The sequence below is a fragment of the Podarcis pityusensis genome (genome assembly GCF_964106645.2).
Source record: "Podarcis pityusensis genome assembly, chromosome: 6".
NCBI lineage: Eukaryota > Metazoa > Chordata > Lepidosauria > Squamata > Lacertidae > Podarcis > Podarcis pityusensis.
The window spans coordinates 33,104,886-33,121,343 of record NC_138030.1 but is presented as its reverse complement, the minus strand read 5'-3'; the positions used below and the strand labels follow the sequence as shown (position 1 = coordinate 33,121,343).

Sequence of the window (16,458 nt, the reverse complement as noted above, 5' to 3'; positions counted from 1 at the left end):
GATTTCCATGCACGATAGGTCAGTAAGTATTCTGCCTGCGTGTCACTGGCAAGCAGCAGCAAAGTGAAATGTAAAGAAATGTTCTACTACCGTCTTCCACCTCTATCCATTCTTCCTCTTCTTAACCAGGGCAAGCAGGGGTGGTGAAAGGGAATAAGTAGAAAAGGTTAGCAAGGGATCACAGAAAGCTGTGGCTTCAAGCTGGAGCATCTATAGACAAAACGGCTCTCTCTCATTCTGATCTTTGCTTTGCATTTATGTGCACGCCTAGTTTTCAGGTGCCAAGCACTTGTGAAGTCAAGCATTTGCCAAGTTCAATAGGATATTAAGGCCTGGAACATTCAGAACACCCACATATCCATGCACACACAGAGGCAGTAATTATGCCCTCATACAAAAGCATAGAAGAGGAGGTGTGCTTGTAAAAAATAAACGCAAAGACACATTGATCAGCTTCAGGTGATACTATGCAAGCAGCAGAAAGCTCATTCCAGACTGAGTTTATCAGTGTCAGTCCCGTTGGCAATGAAATACTCTACCCAGGTTCCTAAAATAGTAGATTAAGTTAGCCTGCACCAAATGGGTGCCCTCCAGATCTGTTGGACTAAAATTCCCATCAGCCACAGCCAATGGGTGAAAGTTGTAGTTCAAAACACCAAGTGGGCACCAAGTTGATGAAGGCTGGATTAAATGTTCATAACACACAATATTAGGCAAATACTCAGCTGTATTCAACCTACAATTTTCTGCGCTTTTTGGTATATCTGAGAAATCCACAAGGCTATTTGGACAAATCTGCACTTTTACTTGTCCACATATTATTTGCTTTTTTAAATTATTAAAAATTTATTATTATTATTATAATTGTTTACACAGATTTCAATAGATTTTATTAGTGGTTCAATAGATTTTTTATTAAAGTTTGAAAGAAAATACAAAGATTAGTATCAAATATATTTTTTATGAAAGATAAAATTCTAATCTAAATAAAAACAAAAAACAAAAGGAAGGAAGAAAATAAAATAATATAAAATAAAAGGGATTTTTTGTCTGTCAGCTATAAATAGAAAATTGTTCAAAACATCCTCTCCAAGATAACACCCAACAATTCTGCTTTCTATGCATCAATATGTTCTTCAATCCTCAAACCCAGATATCATACGTTCATTTTCTTCTTCACACAAAAACTCTATAAGGAGCTTCCAGTTGAAACAGAACAGTTTTATGATAGAACACTACCAAAGAAGCAGAACCTCGTGTGACCAGGAGGTCCCCATAGTGGGACCCACTTCTAAGCCACTACAGAAAACAAGCTCTCCCCCATATAACCACCAGCCCCATTTTGGATGATGGTGACATGAGCAAAAGTGCCTTTTCAGACAATGTAGCTACACATCAGTAGCTACACTCGCTACACTGAGACACCTAATACTTTTTCATATACAGTATATGTAAATAACAAATTTATGATACATATTAAGGTCTCCAATCCCATAATAGTTTTTTTTAATGGCATGGTGTTATGACCCAATAGAACACATCACCTCATCTAACCCTGACTCTTATAGTAACAATGAAAGCCTACCTTCTTCGACGCATTCTTCTGCATCATGTCGGAAGAGAGGAAAAGAGAGAGCGTTATTAGAGCAGCAATAGTGGATTTGGAAAACATGCTTAATCTGATAGTTTTCATTCCCTTACCTTCCTGTTCCCTGTAAAGTAGAAGGGAAAACAGCTAGATTAGAATAATGGCTGGTTTGCAATAATAATAATAATAATAATAATAATAATAATAATACAGTGGTACCTCGGGTTACATACGCTTCAGGTTACATACGCTTCAGGTTACAGACTCCACTAACCCAGAAATAATACCTCGGGATAAGAACTTTGCTTCAGGATGAGAACAGAAATCGTGCTCCGGCGGCGTGGCGGCCCCAGGAGGCCCCATTAGCTAAAGTGGTGCTTCAGGTTAAGAACTGTTTCAGGTTATGTACGGACATCCGGAATAAATTAATTACTTAACCCGAGTTACCACTGTAAGTGATTTTAGAACAACATGATCCATGTTCTCTGACACATATTCTTCTTGGAAGAATGCAGTACAGTTAAGTTACAACTTACAATTTATGCCAACCTGTTACAGCAGAAACAGCGGAGAAGAATCATGTTGCACAAAATTTCATGCCGGAATAAATCTGCTAGCTTTAAGATGCCGCAACAAGACACTTCTGTTTGTTCCACAATCAGGGTTTTTGTTTTTTGTTTGCTGAGTGGATTCTGCCCATATGGTGGCAGGAGTTCACATATATTTCCAACCCCCTGGAATAGATAAGCAGATACCTGGGGCCATCTCACACCCCACCTCATGCAATTAAAAGCTTGCTGTGTTAAGGGACAGTTGGCTACATTTAAGTGAAGTGACATGCAGATCTAGGGCCAGCTTAGTTTTCGGGGAGACGACTGGAAGGAGCAGGTTGCCTATACGACATGCTTAGGCATGACTTCATGTTGTGCATCAGCTGGAGATGCAGCTCAAGTAACTGGAACAGGTGTTGATAAAAATGCCAGAGCAGGAATGTGGCAGGCTGTGAAAGAGCATTTTTCAGTGCTCTCTCTTGGGTTAGTCCTTGCAGTTGGAAAACAAGAAGCTGATGAGTGAGCTGTGGGAGCGTAGAAAACTGAGAAAGTCTGTGGGAGTGGGAGTAACGGAATCAAAAAAGGTAGGAAGAATTTCCAAAATTGCAGACATAACCAAGTCACAAGCCATCTATACCTCCCAGGCATTTATAGCTGTATGGCTCTTACTGGTTCCTAATTAAGTACTGTACATTTCTTCCGGTATCTAAAATCTTTAAATCCCAATAGCCTGTCATTCTATGCTTGGGTCAGGTTTCCTACGTGAAGGTCCCGAGAATCCTCAGAGACCCAGATTCTCTTTTAGATTCAGAAGAAGCCCATTGAGACCCTCACCTCTGGGGTTTGGAATCCCTTCTCAACACTTCGTTTTCTGATAAAATTTATATACCACTTACTTGTAACAAAACCTCTAAGTGCTTTATGAGAAATACTAAAATTATCAAGAGCGCTGGCCCTAGACATTTGTGGTGCCTGAAGTGAATTAGAAATTGGTACTCCCGCAGCTCTACTTTGTTAAGTGTGTGTTATTATATCCAGTATACCTGAAGGAGCATCTCCACCCCCATCGTTCAGCCCGGACATTGAGGTCCAGCTCCGAAGCCTTCTGGCGGTTCCCTCACTGTGACAAATGAGGTTACAGGGAACCAGGCAGAGAGCCTTCTTAGTGGTGGTGCCTGCCCTGTGGAACGCCCTCCCATCAGATGTCAAGGAAATAAACAACTATCTGACTTTTAGAAGACTGAAGACAGCCCTGTTTAGGGAAGTTTTTAATGTTTGATGTATTTATCGTGTTTTTAACATTCTATTGGGAGCTGCCCAGAGTGGCTGGGGAAACCCAGCCAGATGGGCAGGATATTATTATTATTATTATTATTATTATTATTATTATTATCCCATGCTGATCTTCACTAACCCCCCCAAAAAATTCTGATGCTGATCTTCACTCCCTCCTATTATTATTATTATTATTATTATTATTATTATTATTATTATATCTTTTGAATTTCTATACCACCCTTCATCCAAAGATCATAGGCTAAAGGAGTGGGGCCAGTTCACTAGCACTTAAAAAAAAAAAAGGTGTTACACAAATGCTTAATGTTAGGTTTATCAATTGCTATTCTCTAATGACCTGGAACAAAATATTCCAGTATGCAGTCCTGGTGTTCAACATTCCAGCCTCTCCATTCCATTCTCCCGCCCCATTTTCCAGTTCTCCTCCCAAGAGTCAGTCAGCATTCCAAAAACACTGAGCATGCTCAGTTCTTATTGGCCTCTTTCCCCTTCAGAGCTATTTCCTAAAAAATGGTTTCCCCAAGTGCAAACTCCTTCTTGTATGTAGATAGTAGCATTTTAGCTCTTTACATAGCAGCACTCACTACCTAAACATCAGAGGGACAGATAAATAAAATATTTGCTATGGATCAGCACCCTAATCATTCAGAATGATTTCATGTTGTGATTTCTCTCCTCTCTGGACCAGATTGTAGAAATATAGGAATGGCATATCTGAATGACCACACAGCCACAGAAATCAATGTGAGTGACAGAAAAGAAAGACACATTTCTGCATATAGATGGGAAAGGAAAACACTGGAGAACCTAGTACTTACTCTTCATATTCCTCAATGATCTCTTCGGTGTCTGACATTTTCAGTCACCTGTAATTTAATAAAGAAAAAGAAGCAGTGATACTTAAATAGGAATCACAGACAGCTATTTTAAATAGCTATGATGCTCTTGGAGAACTAGCTGAAGGTGTGTCTTTTTACAATACTGATACTATCCAAGTGAGTTCCATTGCAATTTGCACCAGGATTGCTGTCTAGGGTTGCCATATTTTTTTTTTTTTAAAAAAACAACAACTAGGACGCCCTCAACTTTTTCTTTTTTCTTTTTCTTTTTTTCTTTAGAAAATCCCATAATTGTTAAACTCCCCCCCCCCCCATCTTGGAAATTCCCCCCAGATGTCAATTCCGCCTTGGAAATCCCATGGAAAATCCAGACATTACGTATGGTATTTCACCCACATTCCCATGGTGCACACATGCACACACACATATATATATTGCAGTGTTTGCTGAAATTAACAACACAGATTTAGTACAGATCTAGAGGTCTGAGGAACGCAGGGAACTCTCTTCTGCTGAGCCATAGCATTGGTCCATCTAGCACATCAAATTCAGCATTACCTACACAGACTGGCAGTGGCTCACCAGGGTTTCGGGCAGGACTCTTTCCCAGCCATATCTGGAGATGCCAGGGCTTGAAGCTGGGGCCTTCTGCATGCAAAACATGTCCTTCTGCATGCAAAAACACTGAACTATGGCCCTTCCCTTCACTGCAGTGTGGTAATACATACCCTTCCACATTTGGCAGATAAAAATTGCTGCACACAAGGCAATACCTTATTGTACCACATTATGCTCCTATGTGGTCTATTTACATCAGGGTTTCCCACAGAAGTCAGTACTGACCCCCTGGGGTTGAGGGGACTGTCCAGGGGGTAAATAAAGATCTAAGGGTTGGAAAGAACCATTGGGTGGGAAAGAAGTTTACAAATTTAATTAGGACTTAGGGATTTCAAAAATCAAGGGGAACGGCATGGAGATGGACAGTGTGCCTCCCTTGTCAATGAAGAGCCTCTGTATTTATTACAATGATTCCATGATGCAACAGTATTCTCAGACCATGTAGTTTTATTGTTTGTCATTATTGTTTTCAGTTGCTTTACCTCCTTATTTTTTACATTTCATTACTCCTTTTAATGGTCATCATTATTTGTATGCCGCCTTTCCACAGTTAAAAACAAGGATCAAGGCAGCTTACAACATGACAAGATTTACATAATTACAGAAGTCATAAACAATGAATAAACCCCATAATAAAATACACAAGCAAATGGAAAACAATTTTCACATAAATCTAAAATCTAAAACTAAGAATGCAGTATTAATATCACACTTTAAAATGACATAGGTAAAAAATAACAGCATTTTTTTAAAAAACAACAACACACCATCATCATGGTGATGGGTGATTAATCAATGTTTACTATATATTGATATTTCTTTACTTTATTTCATTTAATAAACAGGGTGTTGTCTTGGGGCCTTAGGGGGTTGATGTTGCTGTTGAATTTTTGTATCTTTATTTTAGATCTTGTGATTTATGTGGAAAATGTTCAGTTTTGGTTGTGTATTTTTTATTTTTCCTTTATTGTTTATGATTCCTTTTGATATGCTGTAGTTATGTGTTTTTTTAATGTTGTAAGCCACCTTAAACATTGTTTGGACTTTGGAAAGGCAGCATGCAAATCCAGTTATGTATGTATGTATGTATGTATGTATGTATGTACATTTCTCAGAATTCAGGTTGAGGGTTGATGACAGCTTTATAAGCTCATCAAGGGATCAATGAACTTAGAAGTTTGGGAAACCCTGAATTGCAGACACACCTCTTTAAGAATTTCTAGGAACCACCTTCATTTAAAGAGCAAGAATGAAAAGACTTAAACCTTGCAGGACATTCTTTTATTTTATTTTAGTAGAACCCCAACATCTGCCAGCTGGAGCCTGGTGCAAAAAACATGCACTTCAAATTTAAAAACTCTGAGCCCAGGAATTTGTTTTGAGTATCAGAAATGAATAGAGTGCATAGCTTATCTACACAAAATTCTACTCCTGGCTACCCCAAAACTACTGCTAAACAACTGAGAGTCAGAAATCCGTGCAATTCCACTGCAGAACACATAGAGGTCTGGGAGTAGTTGCCAAACTACCCTCTGTCCGCCCTTGTCTTGTGGGACACACTTTAATATCGAGATATCAGAAGTGTGTATATTTTCAGCATGTCCTGGGGCTGCTTCACATGACAAAAATTAAAATACCTTTATGTCACATGCATAGCTGACATGATGTAATAATGTGTGACCAGCCCATCCATGGATACAGCAACAGTGATTTGACCGTGATTCATGCAGCCTCAGGAACTTGGAAGAGTGCCACCAGGACCACATACATTGCTACCAGAACAAGGCTTCAGACTTCTGCAAAGCATGTCCAAAACGTGTTTCAGGCTGAGCCATCCCAAACTACTGGGCACTTTTTGATTGTAAAATATGCACAGTTTTTTAAAAAAAATCAAAATCTAATTACTCCACAAAATAAAGGCAAAAACAAATGACCCAGTCTTAATTATTTCCATTTTGTATGCCTTTCCTCATCATCTATCCCCAGACTCCTTGCACACTATCTTTGTGCAGCAATAAGGACTGGGAGTCTTTCAATTCACTGTTAGTTAGAAAAAGAAAGGCCAGAGATGAGAGAGGAGTGGTGAGTGGTGAATGGTGAGTGACATGAGCTAGAAGAAAGGAAGCAGTCTGAGGGGGAGGGGAGAGAGAGAGATGCCTGATTGATTTTTGGTTGAATCCAAGGCTGTGGCTATAGGGGAAGAAACACTATGGGATGTTAATGCTGTGAACCCCTCCGCCGTAGGCTCAGGTTGTATATTTGTGTAAATAAAACATTTGCATGTCAAGACCCTCAAGCCAACCCCCCATTAGAATAAAGAAATTCACACAGACACAGATTTTTTGTTTAAGGTTAGTGGGCAAATTTTGGCCACAGCTTTATTGAGTTCAGGAAATGTGAGCAGTATTGGCTTAGGCACTGGCAAAAGACTATATCAGACTCCTGCCCCCTTTGCAGGAAGTCTGTAAGGGTAAACCACCCAAAGGGGAGCTGCTTTGGGGGAACCCACCTGTTTCTCCCCCAGTGTTCCCAGAGGCTTGGCATGGCCCTAGCCCCTCAAGCGGACTTCGGACAGGATCCAGGCCCTGGATTCCTTTAACGGAATACCCTTGGACAATGGAGGGGCAGGCGATGGCCAACCTCTCCTCCCCCACTCAACAATAAGCCAATGCCTAACCGCCAAACCTTACAAAGTTGTGACGATTGCTAAGAGGTAGGTGAAAACCAAGTGGCCAGTGCCAATTTGCCAAATGGAAAAATTCCTACCCAGTCCCCATCCCAAGATGGGCAATCAACCGAAGTCCAAAGCAAGGCTAGAGGACACCTAAATTAAAGGAAGGGTGGGCGGGTGCTTGGCAGCGCAAAGCAGGTGCTTGGCGCACGTCACACTGCCGCTTTTATACCCCGCCCCCGATCACCCCACTCAAATTGATTGGGCAATAGCCCTGGGTAACCGTGATGCCACCCTGGCGTGAGGGTAATGGCTCCACCCACGCCAGGGTGGGGGGACCGGGTTGAGGGCCTGCCAGCAGCCAGGACCATCTATTAAGATGATCCCACATATCATAAGGGCACCACACTTTCCACTGTATCTCATTTCAAAGGAAACACAAACTCTGGGTAAGCACCTGGAACCAATGGAATCTTGCATTGCTCAGAGTTTGAGTGGTGTGCAGCAATATTTAACACCTTTCATTGAGTGACTGATGCAATGTCTATATAAGGAATCCAGAAACCAGGAAAAAAAGACTTAATTTTGTCTTAGGTGACCATTTATGAAATGCTTCTGTTGACAGGAAGGAAGGAAGGAAGGAAGGAAGGAAGGAAGGAAGGAAATTTTCAGCATTCTCACATGAGCTTGAAGGCTCTAAAAGCTTCTTGGACCTCAAGTAATATATAGTTGAACTAGAACAGTGGTTGGTTTTTGCTCACTTCTAGTGTACTCTGTACATAGTCATTACATCATGACTTGTCTTTGGAGATGAAAAGTTACTGACAAGAAGTGGAATGATTAAGCTTTCAGGAAAACAGCAGTGCCATCTATGCCTACAAGACACAATTTCTTGCTGGAAGCTGTTCCATCTTGGCTCAGATTTGGAAATGTTAACTTGCTGATATACTACAACAGTGGAGCCTCCATTCTCTTCCATGGCTCTGTTGCTTAGCAACAAAATTCTCCTAAAATAGGTGGCAAGAGATTAGCGACAGCATCACCCAACACTGATAACCAAGAGCAAGCCTGATGTGAGATAGAGCAGGGTACACAGTGTTGAGAATTAGGCCTGTTTCAAAGGAAGTAAGAGATATGTGGAGAGTGTCACAAAGATAAGGAAATAAAAAAAATATCTGGAGTGGAAGGTTCTGAGGTTATCCCCTTTTCTGCTGTTCCCTTTTATGAAGGGCAAATTCATTTGCTCTTTTCTTCCTTAAACATCTTCAAAGGGGAAAGTGATAGGGATAATTTCGTAGCTATATAGCTTAGCAGAATCCATTTATCTGTCTGTTTTTGGTCTTTTGTTTTTCTCCATATCAAGAAACCCAAACGAGTTACAGGTTGGTGTTTGTTTTTTAAAAAGCAAGGACCTTAAACTAAAAGTGATAACCTCAGTTGCTGACCTAACAGATATTCTTTAGGCAATCTTCAAGGGTGCTATTAAGGCTTCCAACCACATCTGCTGGACTCCACCTTTAGAAAATGGCAACTACAGAAAGCAGAGGGTGGGGAGAGGGTTTAAATATCTAAAAGCCAAATCAGCTAGGTAAGGACATTGGTCACATCCTAACCCAAGTTAAGCACTTTTTAGCCTCACTGGTTTCAGTGGGAGAGATTTAAGCTTGTACTTAACTGTCAAGCCCAGAGAGCACATATCTTTGAATGGGCCATGTCCTTTGGGTTTACTTTTGATAGATCTGAGAAGCAAGGTCATAACTGGGGTGGGGGACTTGTTCAGCTCTCCATTTAATATCTGTTTTAAAATAATGTTTCTAGTCCTGTTGAATGCAGAGTAAAGGCATTAAACAGTGTAGCCATCCTTAGTATTTTTTTCTCATATGTGTTTCATATTACATTAGCAATCTGGAGAGCAGCAACGGCTGGGAAACAATTAAGGACAGGAAGGAACACCACAGACAGAATAATTGTCACACACAGGAGGAATAAAGATATAGTTTGAATGGTTCACCTATACATTTATAAATCATTTAATGTATCAAGACAAATGGATGTTGTTAATATTGCAGTCGTTGTATAAGGGATTGTTATTTTGAATGGAATGCCGTTGAGATGAATAAGATTTTGGAACGCAGAAACAAAGTAAATCATCAAACCATCAATTCTAGCACGCAGGAGGCCACCTAAATTATATAAATTGGCATCTGAATGATTGGGATTAGTAATTGTATTATGATTTGTCATTGTTATAATAAGGCTACCATTGGATTATTGTAATTGAAAACTAATAAAAATTATTGTCAACATATTACCTTAGCAATCATTACAATAACCTTGTAAGGTAGACAACTTTACATTGATGCTGAGGGCCAGAGCAGACATTGCTGTTTATATGTAGGGCATGGGTGGAGAGTGGGACCACATCTACCTCTTCAGCCCCCATTGCTGCTGCTGTCCACCCTGCTTCCTGGACATCCACATGTTCAACACAATGTTTACAAAAGAGATGTCTGTGCAAGACTGTCATGTGATCAGGAATCCTGATCACCCAGGGCTATGGAGTGCATGGAAACCTACACTTATTTCAGCCGTCTGTGCATATATAGGTATCCCCTTAGCAGATATCACACCTGCACAAATGTCGAGGGGGTGGGGGTGTATGATGGGTGGGGTTTGGAAGCACAGACCTGGTCCCCATTTGTACATTTAGCCCAAGACATGAACAGCAACATCCCCAAAAGTGTGGGGAGAGAATGGCTTGTTTATAAGGGCTGGCTCATACATGCTGAGATACGAATGTGAGGACACTTATCTCTTAGCTAACCACGGACAGTACTAACATGGGGTGAGGGTGGCAATTATCTGCCTTTGACACCAGCGGCGGAGCAAGGCAATCAGGTGCCTGGGGCGGCGCACATGCCCTGTGCCGCATGCCCTGCGAGTGCCCTGCATGGGGGCGGGGCCAGCCACCTGTGGGGCGGGGCCAGGCAGGGCAGGATGCTCCACAGGGCCTCTGAGGAGTCTGCCTGCCTTCTCCCATTCAGCCACTCTACAGTTGGGGGGAGGCAGTGGGCAGACCTTTGGGCAGCGAGGAGCCTGCGGGTGCCCAAGCCACCACGTCACTCACAGGAGAGACGCGTGGCTCAGGCGTGCTTCAGGACCCGAGGTGAGTGCCGCCCGGCAGTTTGTCACCCCCCTCAGTGGTGACACCCAGGGCGGACCGCCCCCACCGCACCCCCTTCCTCTGCCCCTGCTTGACACAGCTTGACCCCACCCAACCCCCATTCCTGTACTTCAAGGAAAGGTGTTTTTCAAATAGTCAGAGTGCCTTTCCTTTCTGATCTTCAATCAATTATACTGGAGTAGAAATATATAAAGATAAGTGTTTGCACTGTGAACTTTGGCCCGAAGAACACATTTGGAGATTCATGGAATTTGTGGCATAAATGTGGCTTTAAACCTGTCCTGGACACTAAATTCATGCACAATGACAAGAGAGGATGAGGGATGAGTGAATCCTAATTTCATTCTGCAGCTTAGGCTTTGTGGATTTAAGGGTGCCTTTACAGTTTGGCATTCTCATCTATGCATTGTTCCACTTGCAAGACTAAAGATGGCTTGAGGATTGCCTCCCTGTAGCAATCTAATTTCCCCCTTTTGTGCCCACCACAATGTTTTCTGTTCTGGTGCCATCACTGTAACCTTTGCTTGTAACCTCCTCTATAAGTGCTGTTATGTTTACAAAAGACTGAGATATCAAAGGGTGATGGGCATGGAAACTTGCCTTTAAGGAATCTCTTGGTTCCCTTCCCTTCCAAGAACAATTCATTAAGCCTGGATTCCAAGCTTTGTATCCATCACTAAAATAGAGGCCTCCATAATCCTCAGTAGATTCCCAAGCCATTTCCCCCCTGAGTTTCATATTTAAAGCCAGGTTCTTCCTGGGCTGCATGTTTCCACCTGACACTGTACATCAGTGTGAGCCTTGCCCGGACCTTGCCCAGTAGTCTTGGCTGCTCAAAACATTCCTGAGTCTCGGCAAAAGCTCTCAGCAAATCCAGCCTGCCCATTTCAAGTTTGAAGCAAATCCCCAAACTAAGTGAAACTGGAGGGGTTTGGTAGGGAGGTTCTGCACAGTGCTACAAATAACTCCCATGTGTCAGGCCATCTGTTCCCTGCCATACCTCCATGTTTCTCTTTTCTGCCTAGGGACAGAGCATCAAAGCATGTATTATTTGAGCCATGTACAACAGCTGTATGATAGCAGAATCAAGGATCCCACTGCCTCCGTTCACAAAATGATTTTGCGAAAGATAAAGGGAGAAAATTTGCAATAACATCTAAATCACAGCTTGTCTTGGGAGTCTTGCACATGTTTGAATCTTACATGTATATTCAGATATCCTGTATATTACATGAGAGACTACTGCAAACAAAGATCCTTATTCCTCCAATAGAGTGGTGATAACATTGGCTTCACAGCAAATGCTGGCTTGTCTACAACATTATTGAGGAAAGAATACACACACACACACACACACACACACAGTATTGCAAAATGTAGATTGATCCAGAATGTGCAAATCAGGCTAGTGTGCTTATAAATGCAGACCCAATGAAATTCTCAAACATCCCTACTCCAAAACCGAGCTAACTTTAACAATGATGAACCAGGATCTACAGATAAAAAATTGGACACCTCATTGTCTAGATCAGGGATGGAGAACTAGAAGCACTCCAGATGTTGTTGTTGTTGGACTCCAACTCCCATCAGCCCCAGCCATAATGGCCAATGGTTAGGAATGATGGGAGCTGTAGTCTGGCAACATCTGGAGGATTGCTGGTTCCCCACCCATGCTCTAGATGGAGGGGTGAATTCAAGAGAGTCATGCAGTCAAGATTATAAAAGGAGCCTGTGACAAGGCTATTAACAAAGCTGGCTCATACTGATGAGAATTGGAATCTAATAACATCTGGAGAGAGCCACATCTTCCCCATCCCTGACTTATTAGATGCTAACATGGGTTTTGAAGGTGAGTTATTTGTTGTTAGCTTCTATAGTCTTGGGTGGTTTGACTCTATTCCCTCTCTTTGAGCTGCCACAAGCAGATTCCCCCTCATTATCTTTCTAGGCATTTCAGTCTCTCAGATACCCTATCCTCTCACCAGGTGCTAAGAAATGCATCCAGCATCTATTAAGCAGTGCAATCTTATAAGTGTTTACTCTGCAGTAAGTCCCTCTGTGTTCATTGAGGCTGACTCCCTTGTAAATGTGTGTAGGATTGTAGCCCTAAAGCATGTAGGAATTCTTTCCACATGTTCAGATTCTAGACAGGAGGACCAGGTGAATCCATATTGTATAATGTTTTGATAAAACTTCAGATCTCACTTTAGACCCAACTATTTTAATAAAGCAAAACTCCTAGAAGCCGACATATGTTTACACTCAGCTGGAAATTTTACCCACAAAGAATTAAACAGACAAGTTATCAGCTGTGAACCACAATGAACAAAATATGCATTTGCAAAAAACTGAAACCACAATAAGATTTAATGAAAAGAACAGTAACTTTTCATTTATCTAATGCAGCTCCAATTAAAAATGCCAAGCTGTTTAGTTAAAAATGAAGCCTAATTTAGTGAGGTTACAAACTGCATTCATGACATAGTTTTGTACTATGCAAAGGACTTTAAGGAAACCTGAGGATGATTCAGAATACATATACATTTCTGCTACAACTATGAGCTCCCCCTGCTCACACTGTGTGCTGAGTGGTCTACAAAATTCCACCAGAGTTGCTTTTTACAGTCTGCTTTGCAAAACAAAACCCAAAACACAGATCTAGTCATTGTCTAGATGCTACACTGATACCCACCATGCTTTAGATCTTCTTTTTGTAAATGTGGCATTAGGCAAAACAGTTTTGCCCTGAATAACTCTATTATGCTTCTAGTTCTATCTCCTGAATTCTGTCCCCTGCTCATCCCTGTGCTTTCCATATGTATTTTATGCATGAACTGATGCATGTCTTGTTTTGCATTCCATCACCTCCCACCCTCCCACCTTCCAGTGGCATATTTGCATGTGGGGCTTAATTCTTTCTTTCTCCATCCTGATGTAGAGCAGAGGGTGGCTTCTCTACAAGGAATTATTTGCTATGGGTGTTTGAAACCAGTAAGGATGTGGGGGCACAGTTTCTGAGCCCCCACTGAGAATGGGAGGGGGGAGGAAAGGATTTTGTCCAATATCAATTAATATCCTCTCTCCCACAAGGTTTCATACAGACAATTCCCAGGTATATCCTGTGCCCCGGCTAACTTCAGAATGAGAAATGTTATCTAAGCTTGAATCCCTTACCTCTTGTGCAGAGAACAGGTGAGAGTCCTTCCAGTGGAGACAAGGGCAGTGTCTGAGAAATGCAACTAAAAAGAGTGAGGCTTTAACAAGGCCACTCCACCCCAGGCTGCCACCCCCGGGCCGGGTGCCTGATTGGAGGAATGCCAGCAGGGAACAGCTTGGAATGCTAAGCTTTGCTGCTATTTTGGCAGTGTCAGCTGAAGCCTCTTGTGCAACTCTTTTCTTCCCCTCCCCAGAGCCCATATAAGCCCTTGCTATTGTATGGCCTCAGAGAACTGCTATTTTAAACCCCAGATACCCAAGTGCCCAAGAGTCTGACACAAGCCAGCCAGCTGTCACTCTCGAGTGGACTGGAACTCTGATATGGAATGCTTCTGCCCTGCAAGGGCTCATGGTGGAAATCTAGAAGGCTAGCAAGTGAAGCTCGGCACATGGCTTTGTTCTCCCTATCCCACCCACCAGGTCCCTTTAATTGGAACGCCACTGACCCCCTACTGCCTGCACAGCTGCTTTGGCAAATGAGCAGAGATGACAGGGTAGAGCTAAATGACAAGCTACATTTAAAAAAAAAAAAAGTATGCACAGAAGCAACCATTAAACTGGAGGCTTAAATCAACTCAACTGAGCTGGTCACTAGAACTTGCTTGCTCTGCTCCCAAGAGATTTGTGGTACTTAAGAGTCTTTTAAATCTCTCTCTCTTTGACCCTACTTATGCCAGGGACTTAACTACATATACATGGACTCATGCCTAGAATGGCCTTCAAGTTAAAGTGAGATTAGGCAAATTCACTGAGATTAATAGCTATTTTTCATGACAGCTACACACCAGAATCAGAGGCAACTTGTCTCTCAATACTGATTACTGGGCAACAACTGCAGAAGAGGGGTGTTGTGAGCTACCCATAGGTCCCTGGTTGACTATTGTGAAAATAGGGTGCTGGGATAGTTACACTTTTATTCTGATCCAGAAGAGCTCTTCCTATGTTCCATTAAAAGAAAACATGGAGGGGAATCATCCGAGTGAGTTTATCTTTAAGCCCTACACAGAAAATTTACATGCCTCCCACAACCCACCCAATAGGAATTCTAATACAGATTTTCCTTCTAATACCCATCTTGTTATTTGACTTTACGTTTTCAAAACTTCTCTATTTCAGTGAATGTTTTTCACAAAAAGTTGCCTGTCAGTAAACCACATAGCATTTCTAAGGTCTTCTGGAGCTTGTTTTAGGCCACATAGACAGTTCAGACCAAGTGGAAGCCAGACTTGAGGGGCCTCCTTGGTGCCACATCAAGGATGGGGAACTTGTGGTCCTCCGGATGTTGTTGGACTACAGCTCCCATAATCCATGACTTTTCACTATGCTGGCTGTGACTGATGGCTACCAACATCTGAAGGACCACAGGCTTCCCATCCCTGCCCTGTGTAAATGCCCCCAGCACGCTCCTGCTGCTGTGTATTCATGTGGGACATTGGTAGTAGTTAGTAAACTGTCTCTGAAGGAAGCTTATCAACCATGCATTGATCTTCTCATTGAGGGGTTCTGGGTAAACTTTCAAGGCATCTCAGGGTTCAGAATACAGTTTGAAAGCCACTGACTTCTACAGAGGGTATTACTGACTGCTGGTCCTGTTGAATTCCTTCATGGCCATCTGTCATCTTCTCCTACTGGAGTTAGTCACAGTTATGGACTGCTACTACCTCTGAGCATGCAACGCCTCCAGGTTTAACTATGGTGTCAAAATACCTTCTTGGTTATGTTGCCCACTTACATCTATCTCTTGCTGGCCCCTTGAAGCACCTTCTCCAAATGCCTATTCCCGTGATGACTCAGCATGTGGACAGATGCAGCAAGAAATATCAGCTTGTCATATAAACTTTCAGTGCATAGTGTGAGCTTCGCATGATTGATTTGCCACAGACTCTATTCTGCTGAGGGTTTGGGGTTTTTTTGTTTTTGCTGCAGCTGCTGTATACCGATCATCACCAACTGTGATGATCCTTAGGGGAGACACCATCGCTTAGTAGTAAAGCACATGCTCAGCATGCAGATGGTCCCAAGTTCAGTCCCCAACATCCACCGTAAAATAGATCCACTAGCTCTAGCAGGGGATGCTGCAGAACAGGAAATGGTAGTAGACTAAATAGGCAAATTGTTTCACTTGGCTAAGACACTTCTATTTGGTCCTTATGTCCATAGACCGTGAAACCCGTGAAATCGAGAAAATGTCATGATTGTTTGGCTTGTATAAAAGTTCTCTTTCATGTACAAGATCCTCTTGGACATGAGAAATTTCTCCAAATTACAGCATGAAAAAGTATCCAGAGCAACACAGTCACTGCTTTTAGTTTGAAGAGCAATACCTAAGCAATCATACCAACTATATACAAAGGTACTCAATAGCTGCACACAGAAGAAAGTACGTACATTTGCATCCCCAAACTTTGTTCTATTAGCAGTATGTGAGTTTTCCAAGATCTTGGACTGATACAACAATTTCCTCTGCACTAAGAACTACAGGGTGGGATGTAGGC

The 16,458-nt window shown here is 42.1% G+C and overlaps 1 long non-coding RNA gene across 1 annotated transcript; it reads right to left on the bottom strand.

The window, feature by feature from the left end:
- Window positions 1-90: 90 nt before the first annotated feature.
- On the bottom strand, window positions 91-12,034 carry LOC308479342. Its single transcript, XR_013987620.1, has 4 exons — window positions 11,951-12,034; window positions 4,243-4,301; window positions 1,586-1,603; window positions 91-120 (listed from the first exon to the last, which is right to left on the bottom strand). It is a non-coding gene; the product is annotated as an uncharacterized lncRNA (long non-coding RNA).
- Between the last annotated feature and the right edge of the window lie 4,424 nt (window positions 12,035-16,458).